Source organism: Clupea harengus, unplaced genomic scaffold (assembly GCF_900700415.2).
Source record: "Clupea harengus unplaced genomic scaffold, Ch_v2.0.2, whole genome shotgun sequence".
Taxonomy (NCBI): Eukaryota; Metazoa; Chordata; class Actinopteri; order Clupeiformes; family Clupeidae; genus Clupea; species Clupea harengus.
In genome coordinates, this window is record NW_024879608.1 from 76,911 (window position 1) to 84,505 (window position 7,595).

The window sequence follows — 7,595 nt, forward strand, 5'->3', positions numbered from 1 at the left end:
TGTGTGTGTGTCTGTGTGATTGTGTTTGTGTGTCTGTGTATTGTTTTTGTGTGTCTGCATGTTTGCATGTGCTTGCGTGTGCTTGCATGAGTGTGTGTGTGTGCTTGCGTGTGTGTGTGTGCTTGCGTGTGTGTGTGCTTGCGTGTGTGTGTGTGTGTGTGTGTGTGCTCGCGCTTGCGTGTGTGTGCTTCTGTGCATCTGTGTGCGTGCGTTTGTGTGCGTACAGACCTCAATGTCTCTGCTGGACTCCAGCGCCATGCATTCGAGAGTGCAGCTGAGTAAGAAGCGCAACAGGAGAGCCCCCCCCTCTAGAGTCGCCCGCCACAGCGCACTGCTGTCTGCCCTGCCAGAGAACCAGTACAAAGACTCCACAGGTACACACAAACACAGACAGACAGACAGACAGACAGACAGACAGACAGACAGACAGACAGACAGACAGACAGACAGACAGACAGACACTCTCTCACACACACACACACACACACAATCCTTCTCTTTCCCTCCCTCACTCTTTCTGCCTCTCCTCTCCTCTCCATCCCTGTAGAAGAGAAGGGTGAGCCATGTGAGCAGGAGGATTCTGAAACTAAGAGGTGCCCCCTCTTCCTCCTCATCTCATCCCCAGAGAGTGGCTCTGTTCCCAGGCATGGACCCCTCTGCCCTCAAGGTGAGGCACCACAGCTGGGCATATTCACTCATTCATTCACTGTCTAATTTATCTAATTACCTATACAGCTAGTTAATTATGCATTAACTCATATTAACTAATGAATCTCCTTTTATTTTATTCTGTGATTTTATTGGCCTCCAGTTACTTAATCACTCAGCAGAGTATTCACTCATTCACTCCTTATCCAGTTAATCTACTTTCTTATCTGTCCAATTGCTGTCTACCTTTTCATTAATCCACATATTTATTCATTCATTCATCATTTATTGAATGTGCTCCCTTATTAACATCCATATGCTTAATCAGTCATCTATGTATTCAGTTAATTTACGAATAACACCTTCCTCTAATTATTCAGTGAATCATTCGTGTGTGTGTGTGTGTGTGTGTGTGCGTGCGTGCGTGCGTGCGTGCGTGCGCGCGTACGTGCGCGCGTGTTTGATGGGGATCAGAGATAGTTCCGATGATGATGCTTTTCCTCTGTGTTCTAAGGCCCAACTGAAGAAGAGAAGTGACTCTGATAGCCCACCAGAGGGCACTGTTGCTCCCTCTCCATCTCAGTTCTCTCGCTCCCCAAAGTCACCCTTCCTGCCGCGTGCCTCTCGAGTGCTGCCCCCAATCACTGCAGGCAAAGAGAACGGGTAAACTCTACACACACACACACACACACACACACACACACACACATACCTCTGTCATTTCTGGCTGTCATAGACTGTTCACCTGTCTACTAATGTTCAGACAGTCCACAATACCAACCAGATCAAGTGCCTACTGTACACTCATTACTGTTTACTAAAAGATGGAAGGAGGATCTTGGTACACGAGCATCAGCCTGCATATGTGTATCTTTACAGCTGGATTAGTGCATTGGGACTCAAAACCAGGCTGAATCTACAGTGTTTGAGGAGGGGGGGACAGCTACTGAGTAACCAAGAGCCTGTGTAATGACAGAATATTGTGTGTGTGTGTGTGTGTGTGTGTGTGCCTTCAGGGAGGAGGCTTCACCGCAGTGGCTGAAAGAGCTCAAGTCTAAGAAGCGTTTGAGTCATGAAATGAAAATGACAGCTAAGTCTCAGAAGCAGGTGAGCTCATCTGTGTCTCTGTCTGTGTGACTGAGGCTAAGAAGTTTCTTTGACTTTGCTTATCAGTTGGTTCTGATGCACAGGCAGTCTGTCAGACAGTCCAGTTCATCATTCTTTATCTCTCTCTCCCTCTCTCCCTCTCTCTCTCTCTCTCTCTCAAAGTTGCCTTAAAACTGGAGACTGTATATGAAATCTCAAGACAGAAGCCTGAACCTTTGACCTGGAGTTGACATGGAATTCCACTGCTGCTGCTGACAACAACATTGTCAGCGTCAATCACATTTTCCTCTTTAAGTTTCTGTCTCTCTGTTCCTCTTGCCTGAGTCACATACATGTGCATGGTGCCTTTATGTTAGGAACACCTCTAGTAGTCCCATGGACAAAGGAACAAACCACAGACACACAAACGTGTCCCTCTGTCTTGGTGTGTTTGCTGTACCTGCAGTTATTTTACAAAGTGTCCTGTCACACTGTTTGTATAGAGTCACTTTAATCACTACTGTCTTTAGAAGATCAACAGTGGGGTAGGAACAAATGCCCCAGGACTATGTTGCTTTCAGGAGCAGTTAGCCTGCAGCACCACACCAACTGTCAACCTGGAAGTACTTCTGAAATATGAAGGACGGTCCAGTCACACCATTGTTTATCTGTCACTTTAATTATGTTTTGTTGTTATTGTTGTTTCTGTTAACTGGTTGTTTGTAAACATTTTGTTTTATTCTTGTTGTAATTTCTAAATCAAGGGATGATTGAGACAATCATCTGAAGTATTTGCCGTAGGATCACAGGACTGGTTTGTAATTGTCAAGGACTAAAACATGTCATGTGACGGTGTCATCCCTGGACTCACTGTCAGAAAGACTGTATATTGTATGTATCTGCAATAAAGTCAAAGTGTAATCATGAAATGCTATATTTGTATTATTGCTGGTTTGGAACATTGAGTTATATTAAAACATGCTAACAAATGTGATCAGTGTTCAATCCTTTTATCTGAAGAGCTCAGTCGTCCAGCCTTCATCAACTTTTTATTTATTTTTCATTGCTTTATCTTCATCTGGTCCTCAGGCCATGCCTTGCTATTCAGCTGCGTTTCTAAGCTAGCTGAACCCATTATTTTGTCTGTTTGTTAAAAAGGGGTGTTTCTATAAAAGCAGTCTCCCTGTTATTTAATTGGAAACAAAAATAACACCTACAAATTCTTATAAGATGTGAATAATGTTCTCAGATGGAAAACACAGGACAAGAGGGATCTGGTCTTTGTTTTTCAATCCAGTAGCAAGGAGTGATCTAATACGAGAGCCAACTACCTAAAAGGCATGCAAAAGCCTTGCAAGCTGCACAGAACAGTTGGCACTGATTAAAGCTTGCTAGCATGCTAACTGTTGCCTTGGCGATATAGATCTTGGTCTGTTGAGGAAATGCATGAGGTAGGTCTACTGCTTCCTGCACATTATCTACTGATGTGTCTCAGTTTATTTCCTTAGAGATTAAAATATAGAAATTGTGCTTAATTGTGAAACCAGATATACATGATAGTATAAAATCAGCTCTTTCTACTCAATCATGTTTTGTTGATGTTATTATTGTTTATGTTTAATTGTGCTTGTTTATTACATTTGTGCATAATCTTGCTTGATGGTCAGGTACCCATATTTAGTTTTGGGACTTGTATGATTTTGTGAGTCATACAGTTAGGGGCAGTAAACAGGCTCACAGAGAGATGATTTCCCATAGAATAAAGCAGAGAGCAAACTCATAAAGAATACATATATTTATTTGTCAAATTTAATGGTGCATCTGTAATGTCATCAGGAGAATTGTTTTTACTTAAATAGCTTCTTTGTCATTAAGAGCCATTGTACTTTGCACATCATGGAAATGATGGCAACATTGTTTTCATGTTGTGAAAAGTTTGTTTTGTAAAAAACATTTGTCTGTAAAAGGAAGTCCTTTGGCATTATTTTCAGCTTGCGATTTGCTAAAAACCATCAGAGTTCCATTGTAGCTTTAAACTACATATACATTTGCTTATCAGTACAGTACTAAACATATACATTTGTGCCACTAGCTACTGTGTATATATTAAAGTCATCATGATTGTATAGGAAATATGGCTAAAAGAAATCATGTTTAAAAAAATATTTACAACAAAATGTACTCTATCTCTGATTATACAAAATAGCAATATGACACAACCTGAAAAGCCCTTTCAGTGCTCAGACTGTAAACTGCTGATATAAAAACAGGAGTCATCTTTTTTCCTAGAGGTCCGCTGTGCCAAAACCTGTCAAACACACACAACCAAGTCCTTTCCCTGTCTGGTTGTTGCCATGGCTAAGAATCATGATTGACTGAGTGGCATTTGATTGTCCTCATTGTTCTCCATGCTCTGATTGGTTTGATTTTATTGAATGGAGACATTTGTATTATTTACCATTTACAGAGCCCAGGACCATCAGAAAGAGTGGACTATTTCACGGTGCAGCATGCACTTGATTTACATGTGGAGGGACGTCATTTTGACAAATTCTAGGAAATATCCAATATATATTTAAACATGGCTGCAGTGAGGCCAGTCATGCAGAAAAAGAGCGAAGGAATACATGTTAACATTAACAGGTTAGAGTGATCAACCTGCATTTAATATATCAGCATTGATTATACACATCAGATGCAACAGCACTTCTTTCACTACTGTCTTCCTACCATTTGTACCCGTATCTTTTGGTGAGATCAACTTTCGACTTCAACAGTGTCACCAGGTCTTTGGCATTCATGCGAGACTTGGGTTCATATTCTATCAATGGTTTCACAATGTCAGCAAGAGCAGGCTGTAATTTAATCAGAGCAAGAGGAGTTTTTTTATCATGAAGAAGCTTACGCAGCTCTTGCAGGCTAGTGTAAGACCAGGCCTTAGAGTTGGTGAACATCTCCAGAAGAGTGATGCCAAAAGACCACATGTCTGACATGGTGCTGCAGTCCTCACACTCTACTAGACATTCTGGGGCCATGTAGGGTGGAGTTCCTCCCAGTGGGCCACAGAGAGCCCCTGATTGAAGGCTTCCTCTCGACATCGACATTGTTTCCTTCAGGTTCGCCATGCCCCAATCAGTCAAGTAGGCCTTTGTGTTTTCTTCTGCAATCTTTATTTTGTAAATTAAATGTGAACATTTTATTAGAATTAAAATCTAAACAAATCCTTTCAGTTGTGTTCTGCTTCTCAGGTCTAAAACATTTAGATCTGATATGGCATAATTCTACAGCTCTATAGCGTTGAGAATAAAAGGTTTTCATGAATATTAAATAGAAAATATGTAGTATCCCAATTCACAACATGAGTATCAAGTACTAACCATTATATTTGCTGGCTTCAGATCTTGGTGGATGATTGTTTTTCCATGTATGTACTCAACAGCCATGGCAATATCTAAAGCCACAAACAGCTTGTCCTCGTCCTGCAACTTAAAGTATTATAGAACAATATTTCAAGAGCTCACTGATTTTTAAAGGCGTTCACACCAGTCATTGGAAGGAAGGGTTCACATACTTTTTCACCCTATGGTTAATGAAAGTGGGATCAGTTAGTCCAAAAAATTATCAAGTAGCATTTTTTACATCTATTGTGAATTAAAATTAAAATTGCTACTCTTTATGAGTTTAAATGTCTGAGATCTGATTACACTTTAGGTCATATTTATGCAGATTTTCAGGAATCTCTGAGGGGTTCTCTAACTTTCTAGCATCTTCTACATATTTCACCATACACCCAATATGATGATGCACTACCTTGATAGGAGTGTCTTTGTGAAGAACCTCCTGCAAGTTGGCACCATGGATATACTCATTAGCAATGAGGACGTGTGTCTCACTTCTGGCTACAGCAATCATTCGTACGATGTTGGGGTGAGACAAACGCCTGAAGAAAGAATTAAAACTAAGACTCTATTTTTATGTGATTTTTATGTAAACAGTTTAGATACAATAACTGATGGCAAATGATCATTCAGGCAGCATATCTTTACTGATTGTATTAGAATATTTTGTTGTTCAGATGTCTTAAATTCTCTCCAGAATGACCAATACATAAAATGCGTAACAACCATAGGTACAGGTTGATTTTGTATGAACTGTATTTACTTATTACTACCACAATTGCATGAATTGTAATTACCTACGGTACAAGCCCCACTTTAATGTAAAATATGAAGGTGTACATAAAATTGCCTTACCAAGGTATAATGAATTCATTTGTAGTCACTAGATTGTCTCCTATTACTAAAACCTTTACAGCAGTAGGAGTTCCCTGGTATGATCCTCTGTAAACTGTTCCATAGGAGCCACGTCCGATGTGTTCATCATAATTTACAGATATTGTGGACATATCCACAAATGGAACTTTTCAAAAGAAAGGGGTAGATGACAACATACAAAGGATTATATTAATAAGGATTAAGGATTATTATTATCAAACGTATGTACTGCACTCAGGGCTGTAGTGGTAAAATTAGAGGTGGGTAAACTATGAATTTTGTGATCAGACAGACCTCGACGCAAAGCAACGCAACACAAAGCGTTGCGACTCTGTAAGGCTGTCCTGGCTATATTCCATTATGTTAGCAGTTAAAGTCAAATCAATGACAGTGAATAAATGGGTTTGTAGTTTATTCAATTTCAAGAAAACAGTAAAGAAAAGTATGTGTAGGCCTCACAACAATGAAGGGGGTGGAGGGGGAGACAAAAGAAAGGACCTCTATAGGACCTAAAAAAAATGTAAGGCCTCTGGAAACAGGCCCAGGGTGTTACAGCTGAAAAGTATAATATAAAAAGAAACCATGCTGCAATTAAACACTTCCCCTGTTTTTTAACCATTGGAGAAACCTCCAATGTCAACACAACAACACAATTGCTATATTGCGTCGTTTGGCACTGCCGTCTGTGCAAGTACGGCAGTCCAGACTATTCTCATTTGTAGTTCCACGTTGGTGGAATGAACTACCCAGCACTACCAGAGCAGGGGCGTCCCTCTCTACCTTTAAGAAGCTTTTGAAGACCCAACTCTTCAGAGAGCACTTCCCGTCCTAACTGGCACTTCGACTAGTGCGTAACTTGCAATTACAGCAGTTACATTCTGCACTTCTTTTTCTTTTTTTATTTCATTTTGTTATATTTCTTATGTAAAGTAGTATTTATTGTTACACCAGGTTCTATTGCTCGTAGCTTGACTATTCTCTCCCTTGTACGTCGCTTTGGACAAAAGCGTCTGCTAAATGACTAAATGTAAATGTAAATGTCTATATTAAGACTTACGGGCAGGGGAGGCTGTGCCTCATCTCAGATTGCGCAATCCCTCACAAACTGGGTTAAGCGCATGCGTAGAACCTTCTGTTTGCTGTTCTGACATTTGAAAAAAAATCACGGTGGGGAGGCAAACAGTACTTCTGCCTCACCGGTCGAGTTTATGCTTGTTCTGCTGTTTCTTTTCTGCTACACTTATATTTGACCTTGACGGCGAAAATGAAAGATTCTATAGCTAAGCTAAAACGTTTCACTTAGCAATTCACTTAGCTATGTCTAACTGGTTTGCAAAGAATCTGTCTACAATTTTCAATGAATTAGCCTAATCTACAGCGATATGCGTGATGATAATTACTCATGCATCTTCAATTGCTGAAATATTTGACGTTTTATGAGGCCTATTTAGATGGCACAGGGATATGGGGCGCCGTTTGTAAAATGTTGTACATGTTTGGTACATTTAGCATTATCATATGGAAAAAAAAGCATGACAATATTCAAATGTCACTTTTTCAAGCATTTAGAGATAAATTCATGTAAAT

At 40.2% G+C, this 7,595-nt stretch overlaps 1 long non-coding RNA gene across 1 annotated transcript; it reads right to left on the bottom strand.

Moving 5' to 3' along the window:
- Positions 1-5,113: 5,113 nt before the first annotated feature.
- Positions 5,114-6,031, bottom strand: LOC122129250. Its single transcript, XR_006151752.1, has 3 exons — positions 5,988-6,031; positions 5,545-5,674; positions 5,114-5,219 (listed from the first exon to the last, which is right to left on the bottom strand). It is a non-coding gene; the product is annotated as an uncharacterized LOC122129250 (long non-coding RNA).
- Between the last annotated feature and the right edge of the window lie 1,564 nt (positions 6,032-7,595).